This window comes from Lagopus leucura, unplaced genomic scaffold (genome assembly GCF_019238085.1).
Source record: "Lagopus leucura isolate 7727_CA_CO unplaced genomic scaffold, USGS_WTPT01 63741-0_obj-0_obj, whole genome shotgun sequence".
In the NCBI taxonomy this organism is placed as follows: Eukaryota; Metazoa; Chordata; class Aves; order Galliformes; family Phasianidae; genus Lagopus; species Lagopus leucura.
Window position 1 is genome coordinate 1 of NW_024963781.1, and position 21,590 is coordinate 21,590.

The 21,590-nt window shown below is 38.7% G+C and overlaps 1 long non-coding RNA gene across 2 annotated transcripts; it reads left to right on the plus strand.

Annotated features, from left to right (window-relative positions):
- Nucleotides 1-1,267: 1,267 nt before the first annotated feature.
- On the plus strand, nucleotides 1,268-20,145 carry LOC122191349. 2 transcript variants are annotated; one of them, XR_006182372.1, is made up of 8 exons: nucleotides 1,268-1,657; nucleotides 2,370-2,482; nucleotides 8,397-8,521; nucleotides 9,548-9,669; nucleotides 10,680-10,782; nucleotides 13,187-13,277; nucleotides 13,630-13,737; nucleotides 17,917-20,145. It is a non-coding gene; the product is annotated as an uncharacterized LOC122191349 (long non-coding RNA). The 2 variants fall into 2 exon arrangements; XR_006182373.1 differs by lacking the exon at nucleotides 10,680-10,782.
- Nucleotides 20,146-21,590: the final 1,445 nt, after the last annotated feature.

Below are 21,590 nucleotides of genomic sequence, written 5' to 3' on the forward strand. Positions count from 1 at the left end.
GCATCAGTCTCTCCTTTTGCAGCTCTGGAGAACACAGGAGAGCCTTCTCTTTTCCTTTTTCTCAGGTGCTAGGGAGCATAAAATGTTTGATACCCAGAAGGTTGATCTGGGCTGAAACAATTTCCAAGAATGACTGTGCTTGATATTGTCTCCCTGATAACCAGACATATAGCAAGTAAGAAAATACAGAGCAAAACCACAATCCCTTCTGCTGTTCTTGTAGAAGTGAAAGGGTTGGAAATAGTATATTTTTTTGTAATGTTCGCATTTGGGGAGATAAGTACTTCAGATTTGTATAGAAAGGTGAACAATCAGCTGGACATATTTACAGCAGTACAGTTTCCAAAGTGATAGTGCAAAGTGAGGTGGATGCATGAAGATGTTTTGAGGTACGATAATTTTAAATGATCTGAATTTTGTCAGTGTTTCAAGTCATTACACCCTCGGTGATTTGAGCTTTAATTTATGTGAAGAGCAGAGCTTGGATTCCGGATTTGTTTTCTTTTCTCTTAGATGTAACAGGAAATGATGTTAAATATCTCAGACTTTCACAGAATTGAGTTTTCAAAGTCAGTATAAGTAATTTTGTTTCTTTGTTCAAGTCAGATTCCATCCTGTCTTATGGTTGCTTCCCTTGAAGAAGTTTGAAAAGATGAAGATGAGTTGTTCCTAAAATGTTGCTGATTTTGAATGTTTAATCCTCTATGAAAATGCTGTGAAAATGTTTATTTCTACCCTTTCTCTTCCTCCCAGTTTTCTTTTCAAGACATTCAGGTAACACAGCCGTCTCTCTAAAAAGACTTTCAAATAGCCACTCTACTTTCAGTTCCTTTTTTAACAGGAAGGAAAACAAACAAATTGAAATTGCTCCGTGTAAAAAAGCAAGTTCTACCATGTTCTAGACATTGCTATTGTTACCATTGCCAGCTTGGGGTAGGAAAAACACTTGAACCTTGATGTAAAACATTTGATTACCTCAGGCATATTTTACATATTTTACACCATTCCAGCCACCCTCATAAAACTGAAGGAAAACATAAATTGCTTGGAGTATAACTATTTTGATGTCTTACTCAAAATATTTGCTGTAATCTTCAGGCTTTCGCAACGTCTTTATCTTTAAACATGCTTTTCTTAGCTAAAATTGATCTTTTCAGGAGTGTTAAATACGTATGTAAATTGTTTTTTATCTGCACTGTAGCTCTGTGTGGTTTTGATGGTTGAGATAATGTTTTACCTAATTTTTTTTTTTTTTTTCCAAGTTCTGACCTATCTAAGAACGTCTTACTGAATGGCACATGGTTTGATGCACAATGCTTTTTTATATGAAGCACTGAAACTGTGGATATGCAACTTCACATGCGTGTTAGAGGTTCCCCACACCTCTCTGTACATTAAATAATCACTGCACTTTTGCAGGGGACTGAAAACAGGACAGGAGAATGTATCTTTCTGTTTTCTTTTCAGTTGATCAACTTTTCTGGAAACCGTGATGAATTGCTCACCAGTTCAGACAACGCACCCTTTTATTTCCCCTGATTCAGACAGCAACAGGAAGGCAGGAAAGCAGGTTGCCACATGGGGCTTGGAAGAACTGACTGTCTTGCTAGGGTGCGGCTGGATATCAGACCTCAGGTTGCTCTCTAAGGCAAAACAGGTATTTGTCCAACCCTACGGGTTGCAGTGTCAGTCTGACAGCTTGCCTGCAGGCAGCTTTCTCACTTCTTTAACCACCTCCTGACCTGCCTGAATGAGTGAGTGTCTGGGAAAGTTTTGATGATCCACGTAACCCTGAGGCTTGGGAGAAGCCATCTCCAAGAGACAAGAGACAATACTATCATTTCCTTCTGCGATGTGTGTGAAAAACATGACATCTCCTTAAGTAGTGAATACAATCTGCTTCTCACCACGAAATACGTAATCCAAACAGATGGATTTCCTGTCTTCACGCAATTGGAAAACACTGTAGAAAATGTTCAGCATGCTGTATATGGCTCTTCTTCCGTGCTGAAGTTCTTCCTAGCAGTGTGGTTTTTTTCTGCCCAGAAATTGCCACTTACAGTAAGATGTCAGTAAACTAACTAAATTCCTGAGAAATCCTCTTCTAGTCAAACCCTGCTATTGTACGAGCTTTCAGAGACATGCTTTTGGTTTTCCTGAAAAGAAACAGCAAAGTCATGGGAGAATTCTGATTATTTTCCCATGTAACTGAAATAAATGAAATAACTTTGTGTTCTTGAGAGTTAATGTAATATTGCAAACTTTTGAAGACTGCTGAAAGTAAACAAAATTAAAATGGAACACTCAACTTAAAGAAGTTGACTGACAAAGCAGTATTTTTTTTTTATTTTTATTTTTATTTTTTTTAGTGTTACCTGCTCATCACACATTGCATGGTTGACCTCTTACCACAAGTGAGGACAGCTCTTGCCAGAAATGGAACCAGAAGAATCTCGGTACAAAATAAGAAATCTGTCTAGAGGTAAGAATCCCTCTTCCCTCAGTTGTCTGAGGAGATCTCTATCCCCACTTGAAGCTGAACAGTAGCATTTCTCTTTCCAGTCTGAAATGAATCAGTTACCTTCTGATTGAATTTGCAGCATAAAGGCTTTTTGCTAGACTATGAAAGGTTAAAAGCTTCAAGGGTTCTGCCTGAGACCCAGTGAAGTGTCCTGGTGTGATCTGGGAGTGGCTGTACGTGTACATGAAAGCAAGAGTTTTATCACCTAAAAAAATTACACTTAGTTGCTCAGTGGTCAGGTATAACATGTATGTACATTCTTCAGAGGGGAAAATAATTGTTGGCAAACAACTTCAAGTTTAGCACAGTTTATACTTCCTCACAAGGTTTATTTTACGTATGCATAGAAGATTGAACCAAACCCCATCACAGGCAATGCAAGGATTATCTCTTAGCATAATGAGACGCTGGAAAGATTCACCCTTTGTATGACTGGTTGCAAACACTTCAGCCAACCCCTATTGATGCAGATGACAAGTTTGTTCCATTGCTGAAGCTATCTTTGATCTCATATTTTCACATTATCCATGAACGAGGGGCTAATTAATAGGCACTATTTGCAGTTATTTGTAGCCTGATGAGAACTGCAGATGATGCAAAAAATGATGTTATGCGTGCAAGAATGTAGCAGCAAATAACAATTGTAGCATCAGCACTGAACAGATTAGCATGTTAAAGTTACACCATTTAAAGTCATCTCTTGAGAACATCTGGTTCAGTTTCCTCTAGAAGTGAGATCCTAAGACTATTAGTGAACTTGTGCTAACCCCTGGGAAAACTTTTACTAGCTAAACATGTTATGCACATTTAGGACTCATTCCAGGAAGGAGTTGTGAAATTTTTGTAGTACCTGATAGTACTCTTATCACTAAGCCAGGCTTTTGAATCCTATGCAGCAGTTGAGAACAACTGAGCCTGTTGTTGATTAAGTTAGACTTAGAACCACTTATTCCTAAGAGGCATCCCTGCAGTGGCCAAATGGTGATGTTTGTTTTTAATAAACTGAGTTGAAAGGACAAATCACGAATGTCAAATCCACTGGCATTATGATTCACAGCTGTTTTTCCACTTTCCCTGAAGGGAGCAGTCCCTTTGGAAGTGGTCTTGTCTTTGCTTTTAAAATTGTTAAATGTATGCCTGGGCACATGATGGGGATGTTATATAGCAAACCTCAAATTCTCCATAGATTCTAAAATAGTGAAAGCAGAAGACTGGAAACAAAGTTTTGTGCTTTTGTGAATGAGGTATGTGAGTAAATGTAGTTCTCTGATAATGAGTACGGTATGCAATCCACCAAACTCATGAAAGTTTATTGAAGAACTGTTGTAAGTAGATTTTCCAGAATAAATATTTACCAAATTCTTACAAATTCAATGAAAAGGCAATCCAGTTATATCGCATCTCTGTTCCTCAGAGAAATATTGGAAATCAATATTTAAATAGAAATGTCTCCTAGCAGCTCAGATTTTAAATAAAAAAGTGATGAAATTCTTCACTAAGTCCATGGAAACCATCAGTAATTTGGAAAGACAGAGTGTTTACTTATAACACGCATGCTCTCTGGAAGAGTAATAGCTTCCATCTTTCAGAAGCTGAAGACTTGGTGGATGCAATTATTTAGTGTCAGGTGTTCAGAATGAGACTTGCTTCTTTAGACTCCTTTTTCTAAAACATTCCTTTTGACATTTGCTATATCTGTGGAAGGGAAATTTTGCTGTCCTCCCACTCTTGGAGCCCATGGGTTGGCTAGGGCTCTACCCAACGTGCCAAATGTGTAATGTCCTGTACAGGGCAGAAATTGAAGCTATGAGTGAGTTCCCTCATAGAAGTGAGCACAATTTTTGAAGGCAGGTTCTCAGGCAGTAATCAAGCATTGCAATGTGCTCATCCCACCCACAGGGGCCTATTGGCAAAAAGGCATCATCTTTCTTATGTGATCCCAACTCATGAGCTTTAGGTTTTTGTTAGTTTGAAAAGTTTGATTAAGGCCACTTCCCAGTAGTAAATCAGTGTAATAAATGGAGGTTTTAGCGCTTTGTACCGGGACAGGACAGAGTAACAGTGAACAAGCTTCAAGAAATATAAGATTTGTGTGATTGCCGCTTTCCTGGAATGGATAGAAGTGAAATCATAACCAGCAGACACCCACCCATAACCAGCACCCACCTAGAGTGTGGGATGTGGAACGCTGTGGACTTCAGCTGCTTCTATGTAAAAGACAAAGGAAGACCTGAATATGAGAGGAGATCTAAATCACCTAACTAATGAGCTAAAAATTTTTCTATAGGGAATTAAGCTTTTTCTGTGGCTCTTCTTTATATGTTCTAGTGTGTGTCCTTTAAGAGAGTTAGTAGTTGTTATCAAGAGCAAGATACTACACTGGATAAGAAGCTCTGATTGCAGTTTCAGTATGAGGAAGATTTCAGAAGAGCCACGAGACAGGGCTACGTAAATTACTGGTAATTTAAGGCTAGTGAGTGTTAAAGTACCTTCTTTGTGCCCTTCCCAAAGAGAATCTGTAAATCACAAAGGAAGAGAGCACAACAGATCATAAGTGAATAAGCTTAAAAACAGTGGGTAGATCTACGCTGTAAAACTGAACTCAAGGTAAAAATCGATTATTTGTTATAGAAGTACTTATTCAGGTAAGCTGAGTGCTCTTCAGAACACATGCATGGCAACTGGAACAAAACTTAGGATGAAATAGAAGTAAATGTTTTCAGCCAACAATGATTGTCTGTAGGAGAAAAGATACATGCACATTTTTTGCAGGGAGCAAAAATCTTTACAAATTCTTTCCGTTCTTGATAATGTCAGTCCTGTTTGTCTAAAATTGATATTTCTAGTTATGTATTCTCTGAAGTACATCTTGAGCTCAAACGCATCATGCCAAAGTGCTTTGCTGAGTCCAGATGTAAATGAAAAGCTTGATAGAATAAACTATACGTAACTTCCTTACAATAAACTTCATTTGGAAACTCATGCTTGAATGAATGATCCAGTTTTCCATAAACATTCTCTCACATTTCTAAGTTGCCTGGAAAGTGAAATAACTACTGTAAAGCGACAAAATTTTGTAGCTTAAGTATTCCACATCTGGCATGTTGTAGTCACTAGTTATCTCTACTAATTAACTGTGTGTTTCGTGCTGGATTTCAGTGTAGCAAATGACTCACTGCACTTGAGATGCTTTGGCTCTCAGCTCTGAGGAGGCTGAGCTCTTCTGCAGTGAAATGTAAGTGCATTTCTTGGAAAAGGTGGCACTGGGGATGGATTTGTGAATGACACCTCTCCCCTTGTAAAAGAGGCCAAGATGCCCCTATGAAAACAGAGCTTTTAGACATGCGGGAAATGCCCTGCGGCTGGTACAATTGATTGTGTCACTTTGAATGATCAGAGGAAGTCATTCGTGGCATAGTTTTATAGGTACGGTCTTTTAAAAATAGTGCTGTTTTCCATAGATGCCTTTTGGGGTTCCCAGACAGAATATCTTGACTACTTATGATCTTAATTGATTTTATAAAGAAGCATGAAATCAGATAGACTTTGAGATAGAGTTGAGAGAATCTGGTGTCTGATCTGATTAAGATCTATGTCGTTTTCTGCTTTTTAGAGCCCAGCAGATGCTTCCGAATAGTCGATAGATTTAGTTTAGCTGTTGTAGATACCATTGACAGGTTTTACTTGGCGATACTCTAGCTACAGCTCAGTCATAGAAATTTCTGTGCAGTACTGACGCAGCTCATTTATATCATGGAGATAAAAATGGGGCCACAAGAATCCTTCAGTAGGCGCTCTAAATTTTGCTCACAGAAATATGTTCTTTGAGTTGAAATGCAGGATTCATTTCATCCTTACGGTACACACATCAGAGTACTTTGTACAAACAAGGAAATATAATGGAAAAAAAACAAACTGGGCACTAATGCAGAAGAGGACAGTAGGCATCAGTAAACTCCCAAATTTATTTAGATTTTATATCATTTTGTAGCACAGTAGAGACAAAGAATTCAAGATACCCATCTCTTCAAACGTTTTTGTTCTAGGATAATGGTTTTTTGTTTTGTTTTTTCTTTTTGAGATGACAAAGTTTCTTCTTTACTTTGTGGGAATTATTTTGCATCCGCCTGGTGCCCCTTATGTTTGCACATTCAGGATGTAATTGAGAAATTAAAGTATTTCTTGGATCTATAGGGCAATATAGAAAAATCTCATCTCCAGGAAATTGCAGTTATATGGCTGAGTAGTAGCCTGGGTGGAGAAATGTTCTTTACTTTGAAGCATAAGCAGAAAGTGTTAATAAGAGATTATCTAGAAGAACAGTAATTATACCCACCTGATGCACACAGCCAAAATCTCAGTCTGAAGGGGCTATTGTGAGAGTTAATAGGATTTGGAATTAACTTGCACGATACAGTCTGGTATTTGAATGCAGAGCTTTGCTGATATGACTTTCTCATATTTCAAATTTCATTCTGTTTAGGAATAAAAGTCCTCAAAAATCAATAATTTAAATAGAAATATATTCCATCTCAGGATCTATTAGTATGTCAAAGTTGATAAAGCGCATTCATAAATTGATCTGAATTACTGAAACCATAGATGAATCTAGAATGTCCTGGGTTGGAAGGGACCTCAAAAATAAGCTAGCCCCAGATATCTCAAAGCACTTTGTAACTTCAGTATTTACCCAGATTTTCTGTAAATGCATCAGAGGGGTAGGCGAGGGGAAAAGGAGTATTTTTTAAAAAATACCTTTTTAAGATGTTTACTGAAATAACTTTCTCATGAATCACCTGCTTGTGCAACTCCCATACGCCAAGCAGTTTAGGCAGTGAGAAACTGGTAATGTTTTACTTGGATGAGAGCAGATATCAACAGGGAGTGGTTGTCTCCTGTCTCCTATCTCCTTTTTTTTTTTTTTTTTTTTTTTTTAACTGCCAAAAAACTGGATAATGAGGGTCTATTCAGCAAAATGAAATACACTGATTTATGCACAAGCCATGTTGAAGCGATAGATAGATTTTTTTGAGTGTATCTGTATTAATACAGATCTTTTACAGTGTAACCTGTTTTCCTGGAAAAAAAAATGTTGCTGAAAATGAGTTTTTATTTTAAATAAGCCCAGAAGAAAGCTCTTATTTAAGACACATTTAGTCCTTTTTTGAAATCTTTTTAGCAAAGCTTTGAGTATTGAATATTATTAATGCTTCTCGGCAATACGACATTACTTTTCTCTGTGGCGTTATTGTCTTTAAAATTTACAGCTAAGAAGCAGTATGAGGTGTTTTAAATTCCTAGTCAGGTTAGGAAATGGAGAAAAATAATTACAGATTAAATACAGAAACTTAAATGAATATACTTGGGAAGGCAGCTCTGAGAAAGTGGTTAAAGAGAGCATTTTGAGGAAAAAATTTTTTACCCAATCAAGTATGGGTGCAAAAATTAATTAAAAGAATTTCCAACATGTTAATATGCTTTCAGATAGAATAAACTTAGAGCCAGTTTATCCTTCATTTGCATCTGGGCTTCTAAAGCAAACTGAAGATTTGCCCATTCATGAACAAGAACATGCCATTAATGCTTGGATACATACATATTCTCTTGGTTGCAGCAGCCCAATTGCTATGCTAGGATACCTGACATCTTACTTCTGGCTTCCAGTGGTCACAGACCCTGTGATACGTAAGGTGTCGTGTCTTTTGCAAACAGAATCACTGGAGTTGGAAAGGACTCTTAGAGCTCATCTATTCCAACTCCCAAATAGTCCCTCCTAAGCAGTAGCATTATTTTAAGCAGCATAAGGTGGCAGACACTTTGCACTGGGAAAAGCAAGCGCTGTCTCTGTAACTCATTTTCTCTCTGCTTTTCACAGGATAAGTAAATGTTGGCCATTATTGATAGCCAGTCATGGTGAGGTCATCACGGATCCATTCTGTTCAGATAAGTTATGCTGCTTTGTTGTCACATTCTGACCTACGGGTGAGCACAAAGTAGCAGGTAAGTATAGTGCCATTTTAAGAACATAATACCATTTTATGCTTGGCTTTACAACTAGCACAGCATTAGCTTTATTAACAGACTTTCCTTGTTTTGTACACTAAGCAAGAATCCGGAGGGCTTAAAGTGTTGTGTAAATCTGTCAGATAATATATGCTAGCATGTTTCAGGAAGTAGAGGCTTAATACAGTGGTAACACTCCAAAGATCCAACTAGGTTTTATACCATTAATATTGAAAACATATGGAGACAGACACTTTTTTGCTTTTTAACAAAATAAAATCTGTTCTTAAAAGTGATATAAAAAAAACTACGCAGTAAACTCGTAGCCAGGAAATGTTCATTTCTTTGTATGAATACTTTGCTTTCCATATAATATGAAAGATGGGGTTCTCACATCCAGGAATTTTGATTTCACACTTTTCTATAGCTGTCGGCTTTCCTTTTCTCAAAACCTGTGGAGGAAGACTCATCAGTGCTTCTTTAAACCTCCGTTACTCAATAAATTTGTTCATAAGTGTGAGCACACAAGGCAAAACATATTGTATGAAACTAAATCTACACACTGGGCTAAGGTTGTCTACTTCTGTTAACTCTGATATCTTGAAGTCAATTTAGTTTTCTGGAGATGTTTTTATAGCAGCATCTGTAAGGATAAAGTTATTAGTTTTCTGGAACTCCAGTTGATAAGTACCAAGTTACCACGTGTAAATAAAAATATTTTATAATCATGAAAACAAATTTTAAAAGCTGAAAAGCTACCCTGTATTTGAGTAGACACTGTAGTACCTTACTCTTCTAGCAAGCCAAATGTTAAACCAGGGAATTATGGCTGTAATTGTTCCACCGAAGAAAGACGGGGATTGCCTTTATCATCTCCTCTTCTTTGCCTTTAAAAGCTCCTTTCAGTTGTGCCTGAGATTCCTTCTGCCTACAGCCTTTTTGTGAGAATGTATGACATCACTAGGAAATGATATAACCAGAGGCAATTCATGGTTTTTCAACTCGTGTTTCTTTCCTCTCCAGCTGCGACCCTACCAATTAGATGGAGGTAGAGCTGCTGGGGGTATCAGATAGAAGGATTAAGAAACCCCGTGGAGAAAGCCAGCAATTATCCATGAGTGTCACAAAGACAGAGGTGATCAGAGGTGAGGAAATGCTCGCGTAAGGTCTGTAGAAATCACTATAAGGGGCAAACCTGTCAAGACTAATAATTAATATTAGTAATAAAATGTGCAGTTACAGTTGGTTAATGATGAAATAGTGACACCAAATTTAACAAAATGTTTATGTAGTTAATCCTTTGATGTATAGTTTGTGAAGTGCTATAATGTTCCTCACGATGTCAAGCCTTCAAGAAGACCGCTTAAACGAAATAAAAACAAGTTTGTACAAGGATAAAGTTACAGTTGTTTTGCATGATGCCATGCCATGTTTCTGTTAAACCAAGAGAGGATCTGGGAGGTCTGAAGCGCATTTGAAAGCACTCAAAAGTACATTGAAACAAAAAGCAGGGAGAAGATGCAGCTGCATCTCAGGTAACATATCCCAGAGCTGTTTGGATCTACATGCCTGTTGTTCTGGGACTCCAGCTCTGAAAGACAGTGCCTGGGAGCAAAATGGGTCTAGGGCCTTCTGTCTCAGCTCTGAGGGCGGACAAAGCCAGAGATCATCTCTGGCAGGCAAGATAAATGCTGGAGATAGGATGTGGATCATCGCTTGTTTTCCTTGTCCAAGGTATGTCTCAGAGAAGCCCTGTTCAAGCTAGAAGGACAGATTGGAATTAGGTTCTCTATAAATAGTGTGCTGTCTATGTTTTTCTTTTCTTGCTTTCTTTCATACTCAATAATTCCAAGTTTAAACTTTGACTTTAATGAATCAACATGATGCTTTTTGTTTTATTCTTGTCTCCAAAGCCAAGCCAGGTGACTCATGGGTTAAGCTCCTTGGGCTCCAGGGCATGTATTTCCCACACTGTGGAAAAGAAGCTTTAGGGACTCACCAGTATTTTTCTGTAGTGTAAAACATCTCCCAGCAGGCACTCAGCCCTGGAATAAGATTTCTGGTCACTGGGAGGCTGAACCCTCCTGGGGGAGGACTGTTGGAACTCATTCATTAGTCTCCAGAGCAGCCTTTTCTGACCACGTGTTTCTGGTAGGAACTGCTTCTGTGGAGGGAACGAAACACAAGCTGCAGCCAAGAGCAGAGAGTGGAAGCAGAATTAAAAGGACCTGCAGCAAGTCCGTGTCCTGCAGGCTGTGGTATGTGAATATCCATTAAAAAGGAGACCTGGATAAACGGTTTAAAAAAAAAAAAAAAAAGAAAGAGCAAATGTGTGAGCAGCTCACATTATTCACATAGTAGAAGCTGGTGATGCTGTGAGGCACTGTTGACTCTCTGTTTCCTGAGAGGCATTCCCACCACAGGTGCAGAACCCAGGCAGGATTAGCAGGATGCCAATGCAAGAACACGTTTCATCACCATATGCTGTTGCTGGGAACTAGAGAGCCTGAAACATTCTGGTCAACTCTCCTTTTAGCAAATCTTGTCACTTGTCACTCAAATTTTTTGGTTGCTTACAGAGTTTTGGTCGCACCAGACTATATCCTCAGCTATCATCAGTGTGGTTAAGTACCATTTGGCCGATGAAAATATTGAGCTTACAGATATATAGGAATATTTCAAGGGCCAATGTTCTCAGGTACGAGGGAGATATAGGGCCTTTTAAAAGAAATACATATGAAACTCTAAATAAAAGCCTTTTGGCAGATTCATGTCAGAGGCAGTTGCTCTTCGAAGAGTAGCAATAAAAGACATACAAAGAGGTTACATTCCAAATGTGAGAAGGATTCATCTACTTTTGTTTGATCTGCTACTTTCTCCTCTGTCCTTCAAGTTCTTTGCCACACCACTGCTCACCTCAGGTTTCTTTACTGTAATCATACAAATTGCTTTGCATTCTACATGTTTTCCTTATGAGTGTTCTTCTGTAACTGCATTCTTTTCTATCTTTGGATCTCCAGTGCAACTGATCATTTATCTACTTTTTTTCACTCCTTCCTCCCCTTTGTCTGAGAGCCTTTCTCTGTCTAGTTCTTAAAAGGCTTGGCCTTCTGGCAGCGCTGATGCTTCAGTTTTTTCTAGTTATGTTTTGAGGAGCTGTGACTCTCCTCCAAAGAATTCAGCTGTCCATGGTCCAAAATCTAGTTTTGATACTGCACAGCTGCAGAATTTTGGCAGAATTGTAAGAAAGATGTTTAACTGTGAAAAAGTACAAAGATGTGAGCCGTTTAAGATAAGAAAAACCGGAGGAAGAGGCAAGATTAGCACAGCCATTTTTTTTAGCCTAACCTATTCCTTTCCTTCTGTAGTGTCAGCTCACCCAGACCCTCCTCCCCCTGCACTTTCTGTGTGAAACAGAATTGGAGCAGATCTCATTAGTAATAGACTGGAGAAATGTTTGCTGGTTTAGGTGTGGAAAAAAGTGAGCTGAGAGAAAAAGTTAGAAAAAAAAAGGACAAGTACTCTTGAAGTAAGAGCTAACAGTGATTTCTGTCCAAAAATATTTCTCATCAGCAATGTGAATAAAAGAGTATGGTTGTGTTTTGAACACAGGTGTGAAGATCAGTGCCGTTGACCAACCTCTGCTCTCACTACCCTAAAACTTACACAAGAAGCTTGTGATAGAATAGTAAATCATGATTCCATGAGGTAAACAGAGGAGTGATTTTTACTCTAGTCTTGACGACTACGGGAAGAACTGACAGGAGAAAAAAACACTGAATTTGTCGAACAGAGGCTTAGTGTCTCTCCTGCATCTTGCACCAAATCGCAATTTACCGCTATTTGATTTAACTGGATTGAGATGGGCGTAGGGATGTTTCAGTTAATTTAGGTTTTGTTTGTTTGTTTTAGTAACAATGAAAAAGTCACGGCAATCTAACCTGCTGAGGTCTGGAATTTTTTTCCTCCTGGGAATATAATGCTACACCATTGCTATGATGTTGTTTGAAGGTTCTTCATCTGTTTCTTTGACTGCTGTTTCTTGACAGAGATGCAATTATGAAGTTAATGGAGTAGTCAAGTGCTACACCGTTGAAAGTACCCAAGAACCTGCAAACAAATGCTGTCTGCCTAAGCAATCTGCATTATGTGAACAGCTCTGGTTCCTGTGGAATTTATGCTAAATTCTTCTTTTATTCTAGTTATAAAAGTGAATGATTGCAGTCCGTCCTGGAATGCTGATGATACACCCTTCTGACTGATGGAGCAGACAAGGGAGAACTGGCTCTGCTCCATCTACAAATTTTTGATTTCTCTTTGCTCTACTCATTTTTTTTTTTATTATTTTTATTTATTTATTTATTTATTTTCCTGCATCTAAATTTTGGGTAGTAGCAGAACTGTTGCTGAAGTATATCAGCCTCAAAGGTCTTGCTGCCAAATTATACCTCTGCCAAGGAAATATTTATTTTATGTTTTTTGGCAGGGGGGAGATGGAGAGTGGAGAGTTGTTTGGTTTTTTTTTCAGCATTTGGGAGTAAGAGAAGAAAAACATGTAGAAGACTCAGGAAAAGCTCAAAACAACTAAGAGAACTACTACACCAATGTTATCCTGTCTAGTTGCATTTCTTGAACTTAATTGTAGCAAAATGTATTTTGCAGCCTAACATGATGTCTTCTGTACACCTGCCTTCTGCTGAGCTGAGCTCTCAGATGAAGAGTTCGAAATTAGAGTTGCCAGAAGAAGCAACCGGTAAAGGGGCACTTAATTTCATCAATGAAAATTGTTCACTATATTAGGGAATGTTTTGTTTTTTTAATTAAAACGTTTTTTAAATCAAAATGTGTAGATGCACACAAAAGTAGGCAGTCCCAGAAGTTGTAGGCATGCAACCTGACCAGTTTAGAACTTAATTCAAAATTTTCATTAACATTTATTTATAAACACGTGATTTTAAATATATATATATAAAATTTAGAAGATATATGAACCTTGAAATAGTCCTTAAAGTTGCCCCTTGTAAGAGGCTATGTCTCACTACGAAAATATCCTTTCGTTCTTCTTTTTTAACATCTTATTTCATATGCTTCTCTCTCCTTTGCAGTTCTGAGCGTTGAGGAAAAGCCTATCTCCCTGAAGTCGCCTAGCACTGATTTCACACTCTGGCTATCCTGTATTTGCTGTAATGGGGGAAAAAAATAATTTTTTCAAGGTTTGTTTTTTTTTTGTTGTTTTTTTTTTTTGGTAAGTTATTCGTAGAAGAAGTGAAGCATTATCTCCTTTTCAGGGGATGTGCCCTTTTGTGTTTCTATTTCCATGAGAACCACGGGAAAGAAGCTCTTGTAATAGCTGCTCTTGCTTATGCTTGTAGGAATGGGAAGGAGGACCCCAGCTGGTAGCCCTGACACCTGCGTGCCATCCTCCTTTGAGATACTCAGCAAGTCTTTCCGTTTCTATGCGCTGTACTTCTCCCTCTAAACTGCAGCTAGTAACTTCGATCTTTTATAATTCCTGTACCGGTTTGCTCTGTCAGGCCTGAAATGCAGCCATGTGCGATTCAACCAAACCAGTGGCAGTTTTGGTGCTTGTACACTTTCTTGCTTTTGCTGCTCCCTACTCACATTAAGAGAGTGCACTCTGAAATATATCAGGAAGCCAGCTCAGAAAGCATACTGTTTGTTTTTTGTTTTGTTTTGTTTTGTTTTTCTTTTTCAGGGTTTGAATAGCACAGTGAGCACCACTAGGTTCACAAATTTCTGCAAAGAATAGACACCATACAAAATACTGAACTTTTGTCAGCATAGCTAGGCTCCTTGTTTAACATCTGAAGGCAGGTTTCATCTTAAATATTTTCTATTAGGGAAGTGGTTTTATGTTACACTTTTTTATGTTATTGAAGTGCTGGATTTTTAGTAATACCTATTTTGTTGATGAAGGTAGGTGCGCCCAAGTGCCTTCTATACCAGATGGAACAGGGATTACAGAAATTCATGTTGCATTACTGCAAGAGAAACTCGGAAATGAAAACCAGACAGTGACACAGAAGAGATTGCAGAACTGAAATTGCATAGTGAATGGAAGAACAGGATTTTGAGTAGCTCTTTATTTTTATCTCTTCTGAAAAAAAAAGTGACTTTAGCTATTAACTATGCTAATGTGGTTGAAGTGTGCTTTTATATGGCTAAAATTTAAAAATAAAATAAAATAAAATAAATAAAATAAGATTTATCTAAAAGAAGAAAAAGACATGGAGCTTTCCTCCCTGATCAGTACATACTTTCTATCAACTATCCTGTAGATACTGTGTGAGATTTATGCTGCTTATGCATGAGTTTGTGCATATAAATGTAATTTCTTTTTCCATATGGGAGCCTTTATGTGTAGAGTGCAGCAATAAGACAATGTATAATGATTTTAAACTGCAAGAGATTAGGCTTAGATTAGATGTTTCGAAGAAATTCCTGACTGTGAGAGCAGTAAGGCACTGGAACAGGAGCACAGAACAGAGAAGATATGACATCCCCATCCCTGGAAGCATTCGAGGTCAGACTGGATGCAGCTTTGAGCAGCCTGACATAGTGCAAGGTGCCCCTGCCCATGGCTGTTGGAGCTAGATGATTTAAATCATTCTGTGATTCTAAAATATTTCTTTCTTTTTCCCTTTTTCCAATTGAGTAGTATTGAATCTCATGAAGATGAAATCACAGAAGATCTTGTTGAAAGAAAGATGAGATATCCTGAGTTTGCTTTCATTTAATTTAAGCACTTGGTGTGAAAACCTGCCAAATTCTTCTGTCAAATTGTCACCCAAAGATACTAGTGATGGCTTACTTTGAGAGCAGAGATGAAATCCAAATTTTTTCTCACTTCAGGGCAAAATCATTAGGATGCATCTAATTCAGTTACAGCACACTGTTAATTTCATTTTCCGAGGTAAAAATCAACAATGTTGTCTGTATTTGCCACTAAGTCTTGAAGATATTCAAGACTGAAGACTCTAAGCAATATCTTAATTGAATGTATCATTTAACTGCCATTTTACTCTGGTTCCACCTTTATTTGAGGATATTTTTATGTGAAGACCAACTTAAAACGCAGAAATATTGTATCCAAGATGGATGAGGAGGTTGTTATATATTTGTGGGTTTTGCTTCACAACACATGTTGAGAAGTTCTGAAATTTATTGCGTATCTCATACCGTTAATTTTAACGGGAATCTGGATTTTAGTTCCCATTGTTAAGTTTGAGAATTGGCTGTGACGAAAGGGCTTGCAAAGCTAGAGTTGATGTATGGTCAGTGAAATACTATTTGCCAAGGCGTAGCTCAGGAAGGTCACTTTCGATGCTCTTTCATTACCATACCCTGCAACGTGCTGCATTTAGGACACGGCGGGCCATTACTCACAAGCACGCTGCACAGAGCAAGGCCAATGTTTCACTGCGTCTCCAGGGTGGTTGTAGTTGTGTTAGCTGGCGTACTGGATTCCCTGGAGCAGATGCATAACAGCGCAGAGCATTTTCTGCTAAGTGTTCTGGGCTGGGATGTCCAAGCAGTAGCACAGCAGTTGTCAAATGTGTATTCCTTCTGGGTATTCATAGCTGTACCTTTCTCTCTTCAAGGACAGAACTATTATTGCTATTATATTCATGTATATCCTTCCTTCCCTTGGTACGCAGAAATTGAAGACCTATAAGGACTTCCTTATTGCACGTATCTCTTTTTGAAACCATGTTTGAATTAGGAAAGCAATACAAGGACTGGATTTCTTTTTTAAAAGTCATTATCTAGAGCCCTTATCAGCACTGATACGGGACTCTGATGCATTAACCTTCAAGGATGAAATTCTCCAAGCCTGCTTTTTACACAAAACAATTTTGTTTTAAAACATTTGAAGTGTGAAAACGCTTCTGTTGTTTCTGTTTATAGAAACAAGTCACCTTTGACCAGAAATGGAAAAATTCAGTATGGAAGATAATGGTTCAGCAACAACAACAAAAAAATCTGTCACTGCCATGACATTGACAGCAAAATTTGTAACTTTTATGTGTTTTTTTTTTTGATCTTTTTCTTAAATTAAGCTGTTGGAGAAAAATTTTGATTGAATTGGTCCAGATTGAATCTAGTCATAAAGCAAAATGCATTTTTTTCTGTGCAGAGTTCTGCTATGATAAAATGTTTCTCAATCAAAATGAGCTAAAAGTGAAAATATTACAGCTTTGTCAAAAAGCTGGTAATATTTTACTTCACAAATTGATACTTTGCGTTGGTGCTGATATTGCTCTCCTGGAAGTTAGGGACTTCAGTGGCTGTGAAGACCATAAAATGTGACTGAAGATCCTTTGTCCTCACCTGAAGAACAAAAGATTGGGACTGGATTTTGGCACTGTTGTTCTTTTCTTGGAAAGGATTGCAGGAAGTGATAAAGCTGGCAGGAAAATTGGTGTCTGAGTTCTGGTAACCCGTTTCTGCTGGCAGAATGAGGAGATAGACACAGTACAACCTTGTGGGATAAGGGGAAGAAGGTTGGAAGAAAGAAATGAAAATTGTGCTGGGGCCCCTGTTCCAGCAGCGACCACTATCTTATTTACCTCCAGTTTCTCTCTCTGATTGGCAGCAGGCAATGGCTTCCATGGATTTGGCACAGGCAGAATAGGAAGAAAAGGAAAATGCATAATTAAATTTTGCAATTGGCTAATGCCATGTGCCCTCTGTTAGTGGGATAGAAAAGAGTCAAGTTTGTACTTCTTTACATTTTTTCTGTTTGGGTGGTCAGATGTGTCCTAGACAAGCACTAACACGTTGTTTTCTTCTTTATACCTTCTGTGCAAACAATGAGATGCATATTCTAATCTGTGGCTCAGTCTAAACCATGCAATTTCTTGAGAAGTTTTCCAAGCCCTGAGCTTCTAACATTCGTTCTTTAGTACGAGAAGGTGGCCAGGCCATGCTAATTCTTTCATTTTTCTTTGCAATTAAGATGTTTCTGGTGCCATGTGAAGTATGTCTGACTTCTCAGAAATGTCAGAATCACAGTAGGATGACTTTGATTGTTTACACTCTAGCTTATAACAGTCAGAAGATGAATTCCCAAATCCATCTGTGGCTATTTAAAACCTCTGGAAGAATAACCCGTAGAAAACATGGACTGCTGAATTAGTCAGTTCTGCTCATTGTTATATAATTCTTTTCTCATGACATATTCACCAAAACATGTTTCTTAACATGTCCTTGCACCATTCAGAAATGAACATGATTGCAAATTATCTCTTTGTTTTTGACAACATACCTTCCTCTTGTTTCAACAGCAAAACTAGAGGTGGTTTTGGATTATTTATTTATTCTGTGAAATGACTTTGAACCTCTTCACATTGCCTGTTTGCTGTCCACAGTGCAAGACAGATGAGCTTGATGCAGATACATCTCAAAGTTGGAGTGTACGATGCCTCTTGATCAACTTCTGAGCCAGCCTTTCTGCCTGGATCTTTACAGTCTATCTCTGTCCAGGGAATACAACAACAAAACTTTGCCATGAGAGAGCCTACAAGCTGGGAAGGTACCTCGCACGGAAGCAGCTGCCCTGAGGAGCACTCATGAGAATGCCTGCCCTGGGCATGGTAGGACTGCAAGATCTGAGATAAGGCTTCAACACCGTTGCTAACTGGAGAAATACTCTTTCCAACAGCTGCTCAATCCAGATTTCAGCATCCATTCCAGCTACTGATAATTTTATCCTCAGTATAGCTTTAATTAACTGTGTTGTACACCATAGTAGATCTACCTTGTTAAACTGCTGCTCTTTGTTTCAGTGGAAATGCTATAAGAGACAGATAAAATAATTTTGTTACGTGGTTACGAGGCTCTCAATTTGTTAAATTTGCCAGCTGCTGTGGGAGCCTATGGGATGGAAGGTATCATATAAATACAAAAAAGTGCTATTATTTACCTGAATGACTCTATTCTCTCCCCCTATCCGCCCTAACCCCCCTTTTTTAAATATACTTATTTTTTATATTTCTTTCCTGCATTTTGTTCTCTATTTGGATGGTTTCTTCAAGTCCCCAGGTGGAACTACAATCATAAGTTCTCTAAACTCAGGTATCAACAGCCCTCACATTTTTCTGACCTTTGTTAGGCAGTTATTTACCTGACCTGCTTTGCTTGTTATTCAATCTTTCTGTCTTCTGCAATTAATTCCAAGGCAATTTGAACTTCAAATGCTTTTCACTCAAGCTGAGTTTAAGCATGTAAATTTGGATCACTGTGCTTAGGGAGTCCAGTTTGTCTTCTTGCACTCAACAGATACACTGTTTTTCTCCATGTCCAAGGATTAATTACAAACAGCTGAAATAGAAATTCCTGAAGAAAGACTAATCCTGATGCGGATGCATGGAAGAGAGATATGAGGCAGCAGTCCAGTAAACCTCCAGCTTGAGGCTTAGTTGCATTTAAATGCCATAATTCCTGGAGCCAACTCAAACTATCAATCAGAATCCTGTCAGTCTAAACAAGTCTGAAGCTTGAAAATTTTGCTTTCTTTGGCATTTAATTTTCCCTTGGAATCCAAATCTCAGCTTTAGTTAGATTTTCTCATGCAAAAAGGGTTACATTCATGTCCAGCTTTGAGATGTATTGTGGTAGTGTTCTGATCTCTGAGAAGTTTGAGCTCCAGCTTGTAGACATAAGAATGAGCAGAGCCAGCCATTCTCAGAAGGGTCACTAGAACCATTTCACATGTCTCTCATCAGTTTACAAAGCATCACTTCCTTATTTCTTTAAGTAAGGACAAAGGAAATCCAGCTGTGGATGTTAGGGGGCTTAGCATTTCTTTTTAAAAGATATTGAAAAAATATTAGTGGTAAAATATACCATTGTTAAGTAACTATGGATCTAAGATTCCCAAACTTCAAAGACACTGTATAGTACTTATGAAACTATGTAGTTTTTCATCTGAAAGCCAGTGCTTCGGGCAAAGGTTGCAAGATTAGCAAAAAAAAAAAAAATCATAATTGATCAAATATCCACAATAGAACATAACGTAATTGTAAAGGCAAAAAAATTTATCAAACGGGTCACATCAACAAGGTAATAGAGATATCTAATGGACAAAGAAGGAACAAAAACAGATGCGTAGCTGTTAAGGCCTCTAAAATATGTGCCATGTGGTTGATTTGAGTGCAGAGTATACAAAGTGGTGTCAAGATCTATAGTTTGCCTTCAAACTGGTTCATGACCAGTAGATGACAGAGAGTAAGTCAATAAGTGAACCTGAAAAATTAAGCATCAAGATGCCAAGAGCAAGAGCAAGACGGCAGCTAATAATGATCTCTTGTTTTTACTGGGTATCTTTAAAGGAGGGAGTGGAACTCACCAAGCCAAATAGTTAAATGGAAATATGGTACTTCAACAAGTAATGGGAACAAAAGATGAAATCAATAATCAATACATAGCGCTATTGTCCAGAAATTTACATAAGAAAATCAAACCATATTTTTGTCTTTTATGTTACAATGTATAATTCTATATTATATAGGCACTTTTGTGTGTGTGTGTGTCCCTCCAATGAAGTTCATTCCTTCTGTTTTGACACAATGTTCATTTCATTGTAACATATTAATCACGCCTTCAGGATAATAAATGCCTAAGTAAAATTTATTTTGAAATCTCAGCTTCCAATTTAGGAAGTTCTTCTGCAATCTTTAACATTTCTAGATTGTCTGTAGGTATACATTGTCACACTTGAAGATTTTATGTCTGTAGATGAATTTCCATCATCTTCAAAACAATTAGTAAAAGAACAAATGGTGGTTGTTACTGAACTACATCTTTAGCACCGAGCTCTAATGCTTGAGTTTCTTTGCTCATAACTGTCAAATCATAGGTATCTGGGCTAATTTACAGGTGGACAAACGTATGCCTTGCTATCACCAAGAGGAAATTGTTCAGAAGTTGTAGGGGGGGGGGGGGGGGGGGTTCAGATGGAGAGATGTGCTACACCGATACCCAAAATAAGGTCTGTAACAAGTAATAAAAAACTCCACTAACTCATTGACTGCAACTCTGAATACCTGCTTCCCAAGGGGGAGAAGGGGAGCATTTTTAGTTTTTTTATAATCACAGCTAGCCAGAAATGCAGTTATTTTTACAATGCCCTTCTGGCCAATGCAGTCTGTACGAGAATGAAGAATCCAAAGAGAATGCCTTCACATCTCTGTGATTTTCATCATGGTTCAGTGTTTCTGAAGAGCTCAGTATTACAAAAGTGACACCAATGAGGTGCTGTGAGGTAAGAAATGCCTATACCACACTTCGTGCCATTCCTTTTATTTTCAGTCAGTCAAGCATCCCCATGGCGAGCAACGTGTTGATGCTTGCATGCTGAGCCATACGTTTGAAGATGGAATTTAATCAATGCAGGGTCAGTTGCTGGGCAGCAGCAATGCTTTGTGCTCAGTTCATGTTGCTCAACATCTTGGCAGACATACAGCTGTGTGTTTAATGTGTGGCTGACCACCTGTGCCCATTCGCGTGGCTTTGGGCCACATGGATGGAGCTACTGGTCAGCAAGAAGGAAGCAGAGCTGGGTTCGAACAAGGGGGGCCGCAGGGGGGGGCTGGGTGCTGCTTCTGGCTACCTAAGGGGGTGGTCAAGGGGAGACAGAGACAGGCTCCTGGCAGCAAAAGCATAAGAGGCCACCGGTGCCAGTGACTGCGAGGGAAATCCCTGACAGTGCCCTCCATCACTGACTGCCCACATTGCCCAACCAGGGTGCGGATATAGGGCAAGAGCATGCTTAGCCCTGGGAGTGAGCATCAGGCTGGGAAGCGAGCTTCTCCAGCTGTCCATTATTTACAATAACCATACTTAAAAACGTCACCTTTTTGTGCTTGTAAGGGTGGCAGTGGGGCCAGTCAGGCTGAATAATGGGATGGGCATTTGCTGGGGGCTAGTGCTGTGGTTCGATATGCTGCTGGGACTGGCAGGCTGGGAGCAGAGGAGGGCTGGCTCACCCCGTGGATCTTTAAACGCTGGCGCTGCAGACGCTCCATGGGATGAGCTGTGCGTG